We start from the raw sequence: 19,627 nt of genomic DNA, 5'->3' as shown, positions 1-19,627 counted from the left end.
GTCACATCCCTGCAATTTAGGCCCTGCATCCCTGTCAGTGGCCTTTTAGGTTTTCAAATAAAGCCAACATTCTCAACATGGCATCTGAGCTCTTACACGATCCAGGTGTCATGATCTGGTATTGCAGTGAACTTCCTGCACATTGAAATCTAGCCACAGCAATGTTCAATTTCCAACTGACCCATATTCTTTCAGATCATTCTGCCTGTCTCCATTCTCCTTTGTATTTCATTTTCCAAACTCCTACTATGCTTCTAGGTTCAGATCATGCGCCGTCCTTTACAGGAGCATTTGCTGTAAATTTCCAGTTTCTGATAGGAGTGTTCATCTGCTCCTGTGAAACTTGCTGCCTACCTCTCTTAGCAGCTATCAGCTGTACACACTTGTCTACTTGTCACTTTCCCCCATTAGACTGTGACTTCTCAGGGCAAGGACTATCTTTCTTGCCTTTGTCTCTCTAACACCTAACAAACTTCCTGGTATCACAGAAAAAAAAAAAGTATTTTTTGTATGGAAACATATATGAATTCTTCAAGTAGTAGAGGTTTTCCAAGTGTTCAACTGAGCAAAATGGCTGAGAAAAACCAAGGTATAATCTGTTGGATAATGGGAACAAGTCTAATTTGGCAAGAGCAGCAATTTTCTGGAGCAAAACAATAATAAGTCTAGGAATGTTTATTAGATAGAGCTTTTGGTGATGATGAGTATTTTCTATTTTGCATTGTCTAATATAGCAGCCACTAGCCACCTAGTCTACTGAGTACTTGATATATGCCTACTATATTGGAGGAATTAAATTTTTAATTTTACTCAATTCCAATTAATTTAATTTTAAATTTAAATGGCCAGCTGTGTGGTCTACTATATTGGATAGCACAAAAAAGACAAGTTTACAAAAGGCCCTGATATCAGGGTAATGAGGGGATACAAAAATTTGAAAGGCCCTAAGCAGAAAATTGACATAATCCAAAGAGTATCTTAATGCACTATGAAATCTAAATACTAATAAGCAATAATATAAAAGTATGAAAATCATATTGTTATAATTGATATTCTGGTTATTTCTAAAACTTTTATTTTGTCCCTCACTTTAATCATGTAATGAGGTGAAGATAATGGACAATAATTTTTTAACCTAACTTACTAATGTAAAGTGATATTGTAATATTTTTGGAAATCTTACTAATAGAATTGGAGTAAAAAGCTTGACTATCAATTATTTCCTTATAATCAAATTAATTGGGTAGTAAAATGCACACTTTGTGATTCTGAAAATATTTTAACTTTTCATTGCATGTATTTCATATAATAGGTAAATAACATGCTCATCTAGTTGATCTGCATCCAGAAAAATGTCAATATTATACAGCTGGCTGACAATGGCTTAGACATAAAGTGACCATATTTCTTACTCTCCTAGGGACAGTCCTAGTTACACCCGATGCGTATGAGTTGAAAACTGTTAGATTCTTAACATCCCCTTTCAGCCTTAAAAGTGTCCATGTTTAGATGATAAATTATATGGTCACTATTTATGCACCCCTACCACAAACTGTAATATACTTTTATTAGAGCAAATATGTGCATTAGACTGCTTAACAGTAAAAACATCCAATATACTTCTATTTGTTTTTTGCTCTGCCAATGTAAGCATGAACAGAAAGCCTGAGATTCTCAACTAGGTAAGAGAGGATTGGAGGCTGAAGTGAAGACATTCTTAACATATCTGAAATACTTATGAATTTCAAATTGTGAGATAAACTTCTTAAATTTGTAGACACAATTGTGTTTTCCTCATATGGTTTATCAGGATAAATTAAGATGATTGTATAAAGCACTCAACACAGCACTTGGCAGAACCTGATTAGTGAATATCAGCTGTTATAATTCTTATTGTTGTTTCATGTTATTGTTCTTGACACTGGCTTCCTGTTCTACTACCCCTTTGTGTAGGCACAGCCATCCAGGAATGAGGTTTGGCCAGCAAGAACATGTCCAGCATTAGGTAGATCAGGTGGCTCCAATCCTAGTAGGACATGTAGGGCACTAAAGGTGGATTCTAATATGTGTCAGAACAGGGCAGGTGTAAAAACTACACTAACCTGACCAAAATTAACAAGGGAAGAGGTATGACTGAAGTATCTCTCATGAGTTCTCAAGTAGGAATACATGCATTTATATGTTTATACAATACACCCAAAGTGCTACTTATTTCCACACCCAAAGCAGGCTTACTCGTGCTCATTTCAGTTTACAGAGGCATTATTGTATGGAGTGAGACTAGGGGTCCTACATCACCTTATTTAGATAGTATTCCTGCCTCAGAAGTTGTGATAATTAAAGACAATGTTTAGAAAATACTGTTTCCTAGTGTTTTTTTTAATAGTAACTATTATTTAGAGATCATAATAGATAAACTAGGGAAATGTGAACAAAGACATATGAATAAAAAAAGAAATTAATTCAAAACAGTAGTCATTTTGGACTTTAAGATAATTAATGAATTTGTTGGGGAGGAAGGACTAAAGAAATCTTTCTAAAAATCTAAGAAATTTACCTGAATTTAAAAGCATTCAGGCAGTCTTAAATTATTTAAAAATATATATTTGTAACATAAGTGTATAATCCTAGGAAGGAAACAAATCTAAACATACCAAAGATGTTTGGAAGAATGCAAGGCAATGGATGAATGTAAGGCAGAGTCATATGGATATGTTCTGAGAGTTAAGTTGAGAGGAATGAATATTATATGAACCTGCTTGGCCATCAGCTGGAGACCAAGGGCTAGGGAATGAAGAGGCAAGAGAGAGAGGACTTCGTTATAACACGCCCCAAAAGAAAACTGTAAGCTTCTGGAAGAGAAAATGCCGGGATGTAAATGATGTTTCAGGAATCCATTTTTTACTGCTGTACGTAGGGTGACTTGCACATGGTAAGAAGCTATGGAAAGGTAATAATTAAATGGAATTGAGATGAGAAAAGCAGCAGTGAAGATACAATGGGGGCAGGGTGCAATAGGAGTGATTTAGCCTTCTTGTTTGTTCTTTATAAGAGAGGAGAAAGCCATTCCTGTTATTTTCAGGTAATACTAAATTGGGATGTGTTGATAAACTCAATGGGGATAGAAAAACAAAGCAGTGATTCCTATATAATAAGCACATTAACCAACATATTAATTAGACTCAGTATGGAAATTCATCTACAAAACACTACTTTAATTGACATAACCTAGCAGAGTAAATGAAGAGTTGACAAAATAGACTATTCTTGTTTTCTTTTTGCTCCTCCATGCCACCTGATACATAGCAGGTAGATTTTTATATTGAATCACAGTATTTTCCCTTAAACTTGAAAAGATACTTAGGCTTTTGCTCAATGTAAGATGGTGATTTTCATTAGTCTGAAAGGAAATATGTTCTGAACTTAACATCGATGCTCTATCTAATGATTAAGGCTCATCCACTCAGGGCCCAGAGAACAGGATATATGGGAAAATGTTGCTGGGTATTTTTGCCAAGAATTGGCCAGGAGATCAGGATATTGAGGGAAAGAGATGGAGTCCAGCAACAACCAGGGAAAATGGGGAGTTTCCTAGGGGATTAGAACGAAGATATTGTCAAAAACAACTCAGACTTAGATAAGAAGATATTTTGTCAGAAGAAAAGCTATTGCATTAGGGACAAAACTCTAATCTCAGAAATCTGCAAGCATATTAAAATCAACAGAAATGGCTTTTCTTTTATAGGATAAGGAGGGGTAAACACAGATAAGCAGAATCTTTTAAAGGGAAGCTGGACAAGCAAAGAGAAATGACCAGTTGGGTATGGCAGGGAGAGTGTCTTGCTGAATTCCAAGAGAGGCCGACAAAGAACACATTCTACTTTTTAGTGCTTGCTCTGGCTTGGGGGAAAGCAGAGTTCAAGAGCCTGTAGGAAGAGAAGCTTGACTAAAGTTTGGTCAAGACAAAGAGAAGGTTAAAAAATGGTCATTTGTGGGACGCCTGGGTGGCTCAGTTGGTTTAAGTGTCAGCTTTCAGCTCAGGTCATGATCCCAGAGTCCTGGGATAGAGCCCCACATCGGACTCCCTCCTCAGTGGGGAGCCTGCTTTTTCCCTCTCCCACTACCCTTGCTTGTGCGTGCGTGCTCTCTCTCTCTCTGACAAATACAATATTTAGAAAAAAGAATCGTCAGTTGTGAACACTTGATCAATGTTTTTCCAATGGTGTGAATATTAGACTTAGATCCATATTTGGGTGGGAGGCTGTATACAAAATTCAGGAAGACAGGATCCCTAGGGAAACTAGTGTAGAAGTTAGGCCTTGTTTCAGAGCTGGAAATACAGGATGATGGAGGCCAGATGTTGGAACAGTTATCACCAGGGCCTAAAATCCTTACCTAGTTCCCCATACATAATGTGACAAATGCCCTGCATAGCTGGGAGAGTTGCCTAGCAAATGGAGGAGGAGCTGAGAGCAACAGAAGAAGCCCCTCACTGATGCAGATTGAGAAGATAGAACAAACTCCTTGGATAATAAAAAATATATATTCATAATGTGGCTCCAATACTGTATATGAAATTTTTCTTGGATATTTCGTTGTAGTGGGTGGTTTTTATTAAAAAAACTAGGATATCTGGAACACCGTCTGATAAAAGTTTTATTTTTTTAAAGAATTTATTTATTTATTTGAGAGACGGAGAGAGTGAGAGAGATAGAGAGATAATGAGCAGGGACGACAGAGGGAGAAGCAGACTCCCCACCAAGCAGGGAGCCGGATGTGGGACTCGATCCCAGGAGGCTGGGATCATGACCTGAGCTGAAGGCAGATGCTTAACCAACTGAACTACCCAGGCGCCCCCTGATACAAATTTTAAAAAACTGAATCAAGATTGTCCCGAATAATTCAAAAAACACAACTGCCAATCTATGTTCACCCAGAAAGATATACATTCACAACAGTAGTAGTAATGGTAGCTAATACTTAGTATTTGCTATGTCTGAACCACAGAACTGAGTTCTTTCATTCATTATAACGTCACCCTCTTGATAACCTGATGGATAGGTGTTATTATTATTTTGCAGATAGTGATAACCTTTACCACAATCCCATCATGTAAGTAAATGAGGTTCTGAACATTTAATTAATTACTGAAGTTCACATAGTTCCTAAGGGCAGCGCCAGAAATTGAAACCAGATGTTTCCAATTTCAAAAGCCATGTTCTTTTCCACTACTGTAACTGTGTAAAAGACTCAGTTACATTCCAATGAGTGTATTTTCATTCTATGATGTTCTGCTATATTCGGATCGCTGATACCCCTACACATACATATACATTTGGACTGGACATGTATATTTAATATACTCAGATAATTCCCACTGTGATGTCTGGAGGTCTGCCTTCTTTGGTTTAAATCACCTTTCTTCATAACCTTTGTACTATATTAACTCCCACTTGTGTATAAGTTCTTGAGCTTTCCACACTATGAGTCTTGCCTGCTCAACTGAACATCAGGAACCTTGAGAGCAAATGAGCAAGTACAATACTGTAGTATCCTTGATGTTTCACAAAAATTTGAAGACATTGGTTGATATTTATATGACGAAATTAAACACAAAAGTTGATGAAATATCATATGTAATAGAAACAATGTCTAATGTACATAATTCTTAACTGTACTTGCAAATATAATGACTATAATGCTTCAGTTCTAGATGATTATTCAAGGATTTGGGGATTGGAGAAAAGAAAAGGAACTAACGTCTGTAGGGAGCAAACTGCGTGTCAGCCATTTCATCCATATTCTTTCACTTAATGGAAGCATTGCTGCCCCTCTCACAAAGGAGGAAACCAGGGTTCAGAGATTAAACAACTTTGAGTAGACATTGTCAATATGTTCATAAAGCTGAGACCTGAAGTTGGATTTCTTTTTTTTTTTTTTTAAAGATTTTATTTATTTGACAGATAGAGACACAGTGAGAGAGGGAACACAAGCAGGGGGAGTGGGAGAGGGAGAAGCAGGCTTCCCACTGAGCAGGGAGCCCGACGTGGGACTCGATCCCAGGACCCCGGGATCATGACCTGAGCTGAAGGCAGACGCTTAACGACTGAGCCACCCAGGCGCCCTGAAGTTGGATTTCTATTACGTTAAAGCCTGTAAATTTCTCCCTCACACCACCTCTTCCATTCAGTCATCTAGTGACCTCAGCGACTTTTCATTTGAAGATTCCGCATCACTACGTAACAGAACAAGCTCGAGAGCTAATCAACATGCATTTCTAAATTAATTTATTTAAACTACAAGGTTTCATTTTACCTTTCTTCCTTTGTGTGGATTCAGCTATCTACTGCTAAGAGAGACATGAAAGAGATCGACAAACATGTAAAACAATGCCACCACGTCTATTTTTTGATTTGGAAAAGGTAGTTATTATTAATAAAAATATGCTGTTTATGTTAACATGTAATAGGGTTATTGCTGTTATTTTTAAATGAATTAAAATCTTCATTTTCCAGTTTAATTTCTTTGTTTTTTTTTTCCCCCTGGGATATTTATTTGGGAGGTTATGATATTTTTAGATTTTTTCTACCAACATCTTTTGAGCTTCATGTGTGCAGTTTTTCTTTTTTCTTTTATAATATTTCATATTTTTTCTTTGAGTTTTTCCAACTTTTTCCTTTACATTTTTGGAGTTATATTCTCTTTCTATATTCAGAGGTTTTTCCAGATATTTTGATATTCACACTTAAAGTCTAAAGTTAGCCAGTATATTTTATCCTTCTTAACATATTAATACAAAGACCATAGAACACTTAACAACGATTAATGTTCCAAATTTAAATAATATTTTGTCTAAAATTTTTAGTCTAAACCCACACATTCAACACTTCATTGTTGTTTGTTGAGTCTCAGATTTAACTGCTGATACAGAAGTTATCTGTAAATATGACCCACATAAAAAAACTCTGATATTCTCAAGAATTTTTAACAGTGTACAGGAATCTTCAGGCTAAAAATTTGAGAACTCTTCTTCTAAGCCAATATCAGTGTTTTTTTTCAATTTCTAAAACCCAGGGTGGCAGAAAGTTTAATTTCCCACTACCCTACCTAGTGTAATCAGCCAATGCCTAGGAACTAGAACTTTCAAGAATTCTTTGTTTTATATTTATGTTGTGTTTACTATGGAGTCTAGGATCTGCTTTGTGTCCTGTCAGTAAATAATTCCTGCTTAACAAATAAATTGAATCCTTTAATAGCCTGCCTCCCAGATTCAGCTATAGCATTAGGAAGCAGTGTGTCCAGTAGACATAACAGTGTGCCTGAAGAAGCAGGAGGGTAAAGGTTCAATTTGAGGTCACATCTCACAGGATTATTTTAGATAATAAATATGGCTCATTCACTTCTTCAACAAATATTTCTCATATACTACTCAGTGGGGGCATTACTGCTAGACCCTGGGGAGTCAGAATTGAATATGATTGACAGAGCTCCTACAGTCTTGGAACTTATGTTTTGGAGAGAGAGAGCCATTATTAAATGAATTGTACAATCAATGGTTGAATTATATTTGTAGTAATTATATTTATAGACACCTATCAGATGTTATAAGATCCTACAAGGCATATAGAAATGAATTTATGTTGTCAATTACCTGCCTCTATAAGCCAGAAAAGGGGCTTAGGCTAGTTTCTTCTATTTAGAATAAGGAGAATGATGCTGGAGGGGAGTGGCTCATTCCATGTAACCCTTGGGAGGGGCAGAAGGAGAGGAAAAGATGAAAAGAATCTCAAAAAGACTCCCCGCTGAGCAGGGAGCCTGCTGCAGGGGCATGGGGCTCATCTCACTACCCTGAGATCATGACCTGAGCTGAAATCAAGAGTTGGTCACTCAACCGATGGAGCCACCCTGGCGCCCCACACTTATTAAATTCTTACTCAGATTACTGGTTCAATAATTTGATCAATTTCTGTTTTCTCCACTCATATATAAGTTCCATGAAAGAAATGGCTATTTTTTATTTCTTCACAGCAGAACTCCCCGAATCTAGCAAAGCACATGATATGCGGTGAGGCATGGTAGGTCTTAATACACTTTTGTTGAGGAAATGAATGAATACACATCTGTCCAGAGGCTTAGTAGAGCTTCCTAATAGATTCCTACTAGATATATATTGAATTTTTCTTGATATATAGAACTTATAATTAAAAGGGACTAACCAAGGCCAAGGATTTCTTTTGAAGATTTTATTGATTTATTTAGAGAGAGAGCACATGAACAGGGGGAGGGGCAGAGGGCAAGGGAGATTGAGAATCTCAAGTAGACTCTGCAGAACCCCAGGCAAGGCACAATCACAGGACCCTGCGATCATGACCTGAGCTGAAATCATGAGTCAGACACCCAACTGACTGAGCCACTAGGCACCCCAAGATCAAAGATTTTTAAACTGTAATTAATTTTTGCTAAGCAAGAGTCTGTCCCAGTACATTAATGTGGCAAAATATTTTCATTCAGAAATAAACTAGTGAATACCAAGTACAGAGTTTTCTTTTGGCAAACAAACACAAGACCAGAAGCAACCAAAGAAGAAAACTGAGGAAGAAAAAACAAAACTGAGGCCACAACTCAATACAAATGATGCCATAAATGGGACAAATGGGAACAGACAGGCAAAGAAGGATCCAATGAATGACGTAACAGGATGAACAAGAAAGAAACTGGAGAAAACAGAGAATTTATCAATATGGCAGTACAATTCATGGGATAAGAACAGAGGTTGGTGATCACATTGTGAGATATAGGTGATGAGCAGAGGCAAAGGAAGAACAAGATGGGAAGAGAAAGGGGGAAGTAGACTGAGAAACCATCCAAATCTCCTTGGGTTGGTAAATTTTAACTGCCTCTCTGGAGAGGAAGAATGAATGTTTGAACAAAATTCTGCTTACAAAAGCTTTCACATATCTAATTTTGCATGCAGAATACAAATGGCTGATACATTTATTTCATAAGTCTACCCATTGTAGTAATAATACATTATCAAGTAAATACTTCAATAAGAAAAGAACAGCAAGTTGAGGGTTATATCCAAAATACCCAAGTTGGTTAGCATGCTATCAACCCTTTGATCATTAGAGTGGTGCCTGGAAGGACTCTCTCATTGTTCTCCTGAAATGGTATACGTTTCTTAGTGGTACTGGTGCTGGTTGCATCCTACTTTAGCACCTTCTCCAGGGCTATGGATTTATGTGTGTGTGTGTGTGTGACTGTGATATTGTGATTATAAGCCTATAATAGGATTTATAATAATTATATTATTATAATAGGATTAAAAATTATAATTTGTCCCCATTTCTGGCACCGAGCTCCTAAAACCTTGAAATCTCCTAAGTGATGAGAGAGATAAAGATGTCTTTTGTTATTCATACCACCCTGAGTTTATGTTAATTAGGTGACCTTTGGCAAGGCCCTAGGTGACTTAAAGATGGGGACTGGTTGCCAGAACAAACCATGATTAGAGGACTAGAACTTTCAGGGGCACCTGGGTGGCTCAGTCATTAAGCGTCTGCCTTCAGCTCAGGTCATGATCCCAGGGTCCTGAAATCGAGCCCCGCATCGGGCTCCCTGCTCAGCGGGAAGCTTGCTTCTCCCTCTCCCACTCCCCCCTGCTTGTGTTCCCTCTCTCGCTGTTTCTCTCTCTGTCAAAAAAAATAAAAAATAAAATCTTTAGAGGACTAGAACTTTCAGTCCCACCCCATGATCTTCAGGGAGGGGAGAATGGCTAAACATTGAGTTTAATCAGCAATAGCCAATGATTTAATCAAACATGCCCATGTAATGAAACCTCCGTAAAAATCCCAAAGGACAAGATTTGGGGAGCTTCTGTGTTGGTAAACACGTGGAGATGCTGGGAAAGTGGCATTCAGAGAGGGTACAGAAGCTCCACATCCCTTTCCTCATCCCTTGCCTTATGCACCTCTTCCATCTGGCTGTTCTTGAGAGTCATATCCTTTTATAATAAACTGATAATCTAGTAAATAAACTGTTTTCCTGGTTCTGTGAGTTGCTTTAGCAAATTAATCGAGCATGAAGTCATAGAAAACTCTGACTTACAACTGGTCAGTCAGAAGCGCAGGTGACAACTTGGACTTGGCGATTGGCATCTGATGGTTGGGGGGTTGGTGTTGTGGGACTGAGCCCTTAACCTAAGGAATCTGTCACTATCTCCAGGTAGATAATGTCAGAAATGAATTAAATTAGGGGCACCTGGCTGGCTCAGTTGTCTAAGCGTCCGACTCTTGATTTCTGCTCAGGTCACCATCTCAGGGGTGTGAGATTGAGCCCTGCATCGGGCTCTGATCATTTGTTCAGGGCTGAGTCTGCTTGAGATGCTCTCTCTCCCTCTCCCTCTGCTCCTCCTCACCCCCGTTGGTACTCTATCTCTCTCAATTAGTCAATCAATAAAATCTTTGGGAAAAAAAAAAAAAAGAGTTGAGTTAAATTGCAGGACACCCAGCTTGTGTTCAGAGAATCTGAGAATTGTTTGGTGTGAGAAACACGACCACACATCTGGTGACGGAAGAGTGCCAGAAATGGAGTACTGAGAGTAGAGGAGACACACAGAGGAGTGATTTCCTTAGAGTGATGGTAAGTAATTTATAGAAGTATTGTTGTATGAAAATAAGTATATTCATATAAAGATTTTATATAGTTTTTATTTTTTTCCAAGATTTTATTTATTCATTTGAGACACAGAGAGAGAGAGAATATGAGCAGGGGGAGAGGCAGAGGGAGAGGGAGAAGGAGGCTCCGGGACTGAGCAGAGAGCCTGACATGGGTCTCGATCCCAGGACCTAGGATCATGGCCTGAGCCGAAGGCGGATGCTAAACCATCTGAGCCACCCAGGTGCCCCAAGATTTTATATAGTTTTTAACATAAACATTAGACTTCAAAGAAATTCAGGCTTGAGCAGAAATTACTCATCAGATCAAACATGCCCCCTCCATGGTATACTTCAGAAGAAAAGGTGTAAAGTTTTGCACTGGCTCTGTTTACTGAACAGGGAAAGGAAATTTCATAATACCATAGAAATTGTATGAAGTAATTAATATCCCCTTATCTTTAACCTTTATAATGTAGACAGACAATGGATAATTAAAACATGAAGATAAAAATCAAAATTCCTTTCTAGCTAAGGTTCTCTTCATGCTTATCTAGCTGTTGAGTGGTACTGATAATTGGTAACAAAATTAACTAGTTTTAGCTCAGCCTTTTTTTTTAATCCACATCCCCATCTTCAGGAAAATCCTTCTACACAGATCAAAATATTTTTACAACCCAAGAACAAGAAAACTGCTATAGTCTGAATGTTTGTATCCTTCCCCCTGCTCGCCCAACCCTGCTGCCATTCATGTTAAAAACTTAATGCTCAGTGTGATAGTGCTAGAAAGTGGGGTGATCAGTTCATAAATGGAATTAGTGCCCTTATCAAAGAGAAGCTCCCTTCCTCTTCCCCCTCGTGAAGTTCTAGTGAGAAGGCAGAGCCTTCTATGAGGTGATGGGTCCTCAACAGACACTGAACTTGCTGGCCCCTTGATCTTGGGCTCCCCAGCCCCCAGAACTGTGAGAAATCAATTTCTGTTGTTTATAAGCCACCTAGTTTATGGTATTTTTGTTGTGGCAGCCCTGAACAGACTAATACAAAAACCAAGATTGTGAAAAATAGTCACTGTTCCTGCAAAAAGATGGAAGTCTTCAGTATTGGGGAAGAAGCCCTGTGTTGTTTTGTTCTTTTGGCCATTTATAATGTCTGCAGCATAGAACCTATGGCTCACACATTTCTTGTTACTTCTACGTTCCTCCCAACTCAACCAGAAAGAAAACTTGTAATGAAGACAAGTTCACTCTTCTAACACTAACAGCTGTTGAGAGTCTCATTTGATTGGGATATAAATAGATTCTGTGAAGATTGGTGGGTTAGGCAATGAAAATACTTAGGAAACAAATTAGGAGTATAAATTGTTGACTAAAAATAACTGCTTCATAGGGACCCAGTCCCATAGCGAGTGGGAATGAGTAAAGCACAGTTCTTTCTAGGAATAAAGAACTTTTCTGAGATGAATGACAAGTAATAAAAGAAGAAAGCCCCACATTCTTAACTGATGAATGGAAATCCCTGAGGAGAAAAGTGCTCATTTGTACTTTTCTCCTTTTGTGTAAGGCTGATTTCTAAAATGTTGATTTTATTGTGTGGACTACTTCTTTTCTGCTCTCAGGTTTGTCTGGACAGTGAAGATTGTCATATAATTGCTCTGATTATTTTAACTCACTTTTACTAAATGCTCCGGTATTAATCATTTCTTTTCATCCTTTAATTGATGTATCATTTATGTTAGAAGCTATTAAGAAAATGTATAAAAGATGCATTAACCAGAATAACAGAGATCTTTCCTCTCCTGCCCATTCTCATTCATATTGCAATGACTGCTTCCCCCATCACGTTGACATATCCCACACCTCCCTCATTTTATTTTTTTCCATAATACTTACCACCATCTGCCATATCATGTGTATGGGTAAGCATAATTCCACAATGACGACAACCCCCCCACCCCCACCCTGTGAATCCTATCCCATCCATGTAGAATGCCCTACTTTTGAATCCAGGCGGGACCTAGGAGTTGCTTCTAGATAAAAAGATGGCAAAAGTATAGGGATGTCACTCCCTTGATTAGGTTATATTACATAAGACTCCTTCTTAGCAAATTGAAGCAAGAAATTTTCCTGATGGCCTTGAAGACGGAAGCCACCAGATTCTGAAAGGCCGTATATGAGGAACTATGGGGGCCTCCAGAAGCTGAGAATGGCCCCTGGGGACAGCCAGTAAGAAGATAGGGACCTCAGTCCAATAGATTTAAGCCACGAATTTCTGCCAACAACCACATGATCTTAGAAAAGAACTCCAAACTCCAAAAAGGACCTCAGGACAGCCAATACCTTCACTGCAACCCTGAAGAGGACCTAGCTCAGCTGGGCTGGGACTCCTGCCCATGGACACTGTGGGATTATAACTTCATGTTGGGAACTGTTAGTTTTATGGTAATTTGTTACTCAGCAATAGAAAACTAATAAACTGTGCATTTTATGTATCTACATATGTATCTACATAGGTACTGCCTGGCCCCTGGCCCTCCCAACACACTCATTAGCTTGTAAGCATCATGAGAAAAGGAATTTTCTTTTTTGCCCGATTTTGAAACTGCTGTTATCTCCAGTGTCCGAGAAGATTACTCAGCACCTAGTAGGCTTTCCCTAAATATATATTAAATGAAAAAATATTTTTGTAAAGTTCCAATTTTTCATCAGTGAATATATCTTATATTAAAGCTGTTATTAAATAAAGTTCACGATAACATGTTTTAAACCGAATGGCTTATTAGTTTATAGGGAATTGGGGTCCTTCTGTCCTATGGCCCCATTTTAAATTTTTATTAGGAAGTTTTAAAAAAAAACAGAAATAGAACATTTAAAAGTAATTTAATCACCCATTCAACTAACACATTAAATACTTGGAGTGAGTAGAAAAGTCTACCAGGTATTTGGGAGTACAAGCTGAAGGAGACTCACTTTTTTTTGCAGTCCAATATGGGAGATGAACAGGTGACCCAGGATTGCATACAAGTGCAAGGGATTCTATAACAGCAGTATTAGTGCTGTATAAACTAAGAAGGACAGAGTAATAACAGCTGGCATTAGAGTTTTTGTTATGTACCGCATCTTGCAAAGCATGTTACATGCATTATGCCTTTTTTTTTAAACTCTACTTTTTGTAGTTATGTTTCAAAGCTAAAGGAAACTAGGTTTAGACAGTGTCCCCAACCCATAGTTACACAGTGAGTGACCAAGCTGAGATTTGGACTCATACCTGCCTAATCACTGTACCAATGGCTCTCAAACACCACAGTGACTAAGCATCACCTGGAGAGTTTGTTAAACATGAGGATTCTAGAGGCTCTTTCTCCAGTGAATCTAGGACAAGCTCAGAAATAGATTTTCTTTTTTTCAAGCAGTTATCCAATTAATGCTGATTCAGGGCATCCAGGACTATAAGTAACGTGGTACTTTACTATAAATTCAGTCTTAGGGAGAGGTAAATGTGAAGGCTTCCTCCAAGAAGTAACACTGAGCTATAAACCAGGTAGAAAAGGGGAAGGGAAAATAAGAGCCTAGGCCAATATCACAATCTACCAAAAAAAAAAAAAAAAAAAAAAGGAGAAAGAAAGAAAGGAAGGAAAGCAAGACAAAATTAGAGCATGCGTTGCCTGCGGCAGGAATTCTAAGTGATGTAACTGGGTGGGTATAGTGGTGCATAGAGAGTTCATAGAAGAGGGAGGTAGACAGAAGCCTGATCATGAGAAGTCTGTCTGCTATCCTAAGAAGGATTGTCACACGATAAAAGGTATCTGGAGATAAACTACTTGATGTCAATTCCAAGTACCTCTTTGTAGGAGGTTTGAGCTATGGATAATTTACCTAACGGCTGTGACTCAGTTTCCGTATCTGTCATTAGTGATCATAATTCTATCTCATAGACTTATTTCAATAAAATAGTATACACAAAGCACAGAGCAGTGCCTCGCACATAAAACATATTAAACTTAGCCATTTGAATCTTATGCTGAAGTCAATGTGTCACCCCTGAGTAATTTTTTAATGCAAGTCTCTCTCTGATAGCTTGTTAGTGGCTGGATTCAATGAAGGGAAATACTGAAAACAAGATGAACAGTTAGGAGACTGTTTAATGCGTGCCAAGGGTATGTAGTTGGAGGAGGGATAGAAAAGCAGGGTCAGACTTGAGAGATATTTAGTAGTAAGAACGACAGAACTCAAGAACGACTGGATATTGGGAGTGAGAGGCTGAGGCGGACTCTGGATTTCTGACTTAGGCGACTTGGTGCTTTCACTCGTCCATTTCCCACCATGTGGGTACGGTGTTAGGTTCTGAAAGCAGATGTTGGATTTTTCTCCCTTTCACTGACTGGCTGAGAGGGTTGGTAATTTTTCCTCCCTGAAAGCAACATCATTGCTTCATCGGCTCCAGAGGTACCAACAGCCGATTTCAGTTTCTTCAAGCAGCCTTGGCCTTGCTTCTGGCTATATCTCGATTTATAGCAACATACTCAAAGCCGTGCTAATGTTACCCAGGCTAGACTGTCAACTGGGATAAGCTTTCTAGCAAGTTTTCTCCCACCTCCTCTCACTTTCAAGTTCATCAAACAAGACATATGTTTCTGTCATTGCCAAATTACTGACATACACCACAGAAAGTGCATTCCCATTAATTACAGGGCTGTGTCAGAAACACCTTGACGTTGGAGCTGTTGAAGGTACCCATTATGCATGCACTAATGGTACACCTTGTACCTATCCCCAAAAGCCCAGCTACAAAATGACAAGGATTTGTCATCATGAGGTGAAATCATTAGAGAATATGGGTGACTTTTGACAAGTGCCTACACTTGAATCACTTTTAGGGAATAGCAAATCAGGGTAGCATATTTTTGAAGAGAGTGAACTTTACAAATAAATGTCTATTTTTAATATATATTGATAAGTACAGAGAAGTCCCTGACTCTATAGGAGGCTTTAGCCCTGATCCCATAAATAACAACCTTCCTCAGTATATCCTGTTAGTTACCACTGCAAAAACAGAGCCGACAGGCTGCAGGTATATATATAAACATAAGCAATGTCAGTGGGACAGAAAGTCAACAGTATAGGAACCAATATATATTTTACAAAATCAATATGTGGCAAGACGAAGGATGGATTTGGGGAGTAAGAATTGGAGACGCAGCGATCATTTGGGAGATTACTGCTGGCTAAGAAAGGATGACGACCTGAACTAGGCCCGTGATGGGGGAGATTAGTTTGAATGTCAAAAGAGGTAATACAAACACAGTTCATTGCTTTGCCAGAATCCACAAGTATCATTCCACAACTTGAAATCATCTCCAGTGGTTCCCCTTTCTAAAGAATAAAATTCAACCTTGTTGATATCACAGCCTTATCTTTTGCTCACTAAACTGACCATCCTCTGAATGATCTCGCTCCAACCCATTTATCTATGTTCTTGCCACACAGGATTAAACTTAGCGTGCTACTTCTATTAATTCATTTAAAAACCTCATTCAACAAATATTTAGAACACCTACCATAGCCATACTTGTTTTCTCTATGATTCTGTTCTAGTGATACGATCACTCAGCATGAATTAGAAATCTAAAAATCACTTAGTCCTGTAACTGATACATTTATTGAGCACCTATCATATTTCAGGCAATGTTCTAAGTGCTGGGAATGTGATTATGAACAAAACAGATTAAAGAACCCACCCGCAGGAGACTTACAGTGTAGCTAGGGGGAGCGCAGTAAACAAAATAAAAGATTTGCTGGGCCAGATGCTTCTAAGTACTGTGGAGAACAGTAAGTTGGGGAAGTGGATAGGAGGTGAATTAGGAGTGTCAGTTTGGCTGAACAGAATTTTAAATAAGGTTGTCAGGGAACACCTTACTGCCAAGCCGTGTGAACGGCTTCTTTATCTTCCACATGGAAGATAAAGAAGCAAGCCATGCAGATGTCCAATGGAAGAGCATTCCAGGGAGAGGAAAGTGTAAATGCAAAGTTCTGCAGTGGGAGTATGACTGGAATATTCCAGGAACAGTAAGGAGATGCAGTGTAACCAGGGCAGAGTGAGCATGAAGAAGAGTAGAAGATGAAGTGATACAGGAAATGTAGGGTAGATTGTATAGAACATTGTAAGGACTTAGGTTGAACTCAGAGCAAGAATTTTGAGAATAAGAATAATGCAGGAGGACCTAGATTTCCACAAAGCACAAAGATCAAAGGAGGGAGGCCAGTCAGGAGGCTACTGCAATAATCCTCACAAGAGGCAACATTATTGTGGACTAAGTGGCAGTTAATTGTGCAGGTGGGAAGAATCAGTTAGATTCTGGACAAATTTTTATTTGATTCACTTACAGATAAGATGTAATATACTAGAGAAAGAAGAAAGAACTCAAGGAGGACTCAGATAAGATGCCATTTATTGAGATGGGTAAGACATTAGAAGCAGGCCGAGAGAAAAGTCCAGAAGTTAGAATGTAAACCACCACATCTAATGTCCACTAGAAATCTAAGTGGGGATGTTGAGTAGAAAGTTGGATACAGTCTTTTGTGAAGAGGAAAGATCCAAGTTGAAGACAGAAATTTAGGGGTTGTCATTTTTGCTGCCCAATATGAGTCACCAGCACATGTGGCTATTTAAATTTACATTAATTTAAGAAAAAAGTAAAAAATGTAATGAGTCCCACTAGGCATTTCAAGTGCTCAGTGTAGCTAGTGGCACATGGGCCCAGTGGCTTATCATATTAGACAACCCAAATATAGAACATTTCTGTCATCTCAGAAAGTTCTGTTGGATAGCACCAAATTGGGAATATTTAAAGACATGAGACATGAGACTTGATGAAATCACCAAGACATTTGTTTCTAAGCTTGGAAAGAGAGAGCTGTTGACAGGGCCTGGGGGTGGGGGTTGATTCTTTTTCTCACAATGCCACAAATAATGGGAGAAAAATTCTTCAGATTTAACTCTCAGAAATTTATTCTAGTTAATCCCCACTTCTCTCCCTCTACCTTCACTTCGTATTTCCAGCCTTCCTTAACCTCTTGCAGGGATGATTACAGTAGCCTCCTAACTGGTCTTTGAGCTTGGGTCTCTGTCCCTCATTTTCATCCTCCACAGTCCTAAAATAAATATCTAAGTCATTCTTCAGTTTAAAAGCTCCCAATAGCTTCATTGTCACCTACAGAGTCAAGGCCAAATATGGCATTATTGAATATGAAGCTTCTATAACCTGCCCCTTCCCTCTTCAGTCTCCTATCCCATATTCTCTAACTTTATGATCCAACAATAATGAATTCCTAGTAGTCCTCTTCTAACCTCTGTTTCTTACTTAGCTCCTTCTGATGTCCTTTTCCTGAGATAAAGGCTCCACCTTTGACAGACTTTTACCCACCTTATATGGCAAAGCTCAAGTGTTGCTTCCCCTAGATTTGGGTAAGATGTTCCATCATATCTCTGCCCTTATAACACCCCATACTCCTCTCTATGATAATATTTGACCCCTGTGACTGGAATGATCTGTTTCTTCCTCTCCCGAGAAGACTATGGCTCTCAGAGTTCAGTTGCCTATACTTTCCATGTTTTTCATTCTGCAAGGTTAACTATACTACCCAGCATGTGGGAGGCAAGAAAGGACCACTTTTCAAATGAAAATGGAAGTAACGAAGAGATTTTGTGATTTCTCGGCAATACATGAACTAGTCTCATGTTTGTTCACACTACTTCAGTATCCTTCTAATATCCTGATTTGCCCTACTTTTCTCCTTCAGCGCTCAACTTGAATGTCATTTTCTCTGTGCATCTATGTGTCCTCACCCCAGTCTCATCTTTGCTTCTTAGCACTATTTGTATGTTTCCAAGATGCTACTTTTCACAGTGATAATCATGTCTCTTTGGCTCTTCTGAGTAGGTTTTATGGACAGGGAGGGCATGATTCATTGACTACACTTTGTGTCTTGTGTACCATTTAGCACATAGTAAGCCTTCAATAAATGCTTGTTGAATAAATCTCTTAATTTTTATTGATTTACTAAGAGCTCCTAAAATGGATACCATTATATAAACCATTTGATTACAAATAAAAAAAAAACTGATTAGAAGTACATACGAATATAAAGGATTTCTTAAAATGATTAAATCTGGAATGAGCTTTGAAATGAATCTGATTTTACAGGTGAAGAAACTAATGCCAGCAAAGTGAAAATGAGTTTTTGAGGCAGAAAAATTTTGAGTGTCTTGACCAACATCTTGCCTCCTGCTTTGTCCACTCTATATCCTGCTGCTCTGTTTCTCCTCCATTCTTCTTCATCTGGCTTCTCACCCACACTCTCAGCCCTGCAATGCTTGCATGGGCATTTGATATGATGGACAAAGATAAATATGTATTTCTCTGGCTTTGCATTACAGTGGCATTTTGATTATGAGGTTAAGATTTCTGCCTGAGTAGAAACAAAAGCTAACATAATATTTAATTTAGAAATAATATGCATCACAAGCCCACTGCCTTTCTCCTCATGGGAGTCTAAACCCATCCTGTATTTATTCAATAAAAAGAAATGGAACGATCAGGTTTCTTGCAATAAATTGTTTCAGGCCAGAACAATGCTTAGAAGGAGCTGGAAATTCTCTCTCCCAAATATGCAGTAACACTAACAACTGGTTCACACAGAGCTGAACTGACCATACCCATTTTCTCAGACAGGTTAATTGGGTTGAGAGTTGAGTTTTCTAAGAGAAAACCATCCATAGACCCAATCTCCACTATTTAGACACAAACACACACACACACACACACACTGGACAATGTACAAAAATAAATTATAGTAATTTCTCCTCAGAAAACTACCAGAGAGGGTGGTCATACCAAGAACATTAAGAGACTTAATAATGAGCATTTATTATGAGTGCCCCTGAGCTAATTACTACTTTCCAATTAAAAACATGTG

This window comes from Callorhinus ursinus, unplaced genomic scaffold, assembly GCF_003265705.2.
Source record: "Callorhinus ursinus isolate GAN/ISIS: 27379988/994484 unplaced genomic scaffold, GSC_fseal_2.0 scaffold9, whole genome shotgun sequence".
In the NCBI taxonomy this organism is placed as follows: domain Eukaryota; kingdom Metazoa; phylum Chordata; class Mammalia; order Carnivora; family Otariidae; genus Callorhinus; species Callorhinus ursinus.
The sequence above is the reverse complement of the archived record's forward strand: the minus strand, read 5'-3'. Positions refer to the sequence as shown.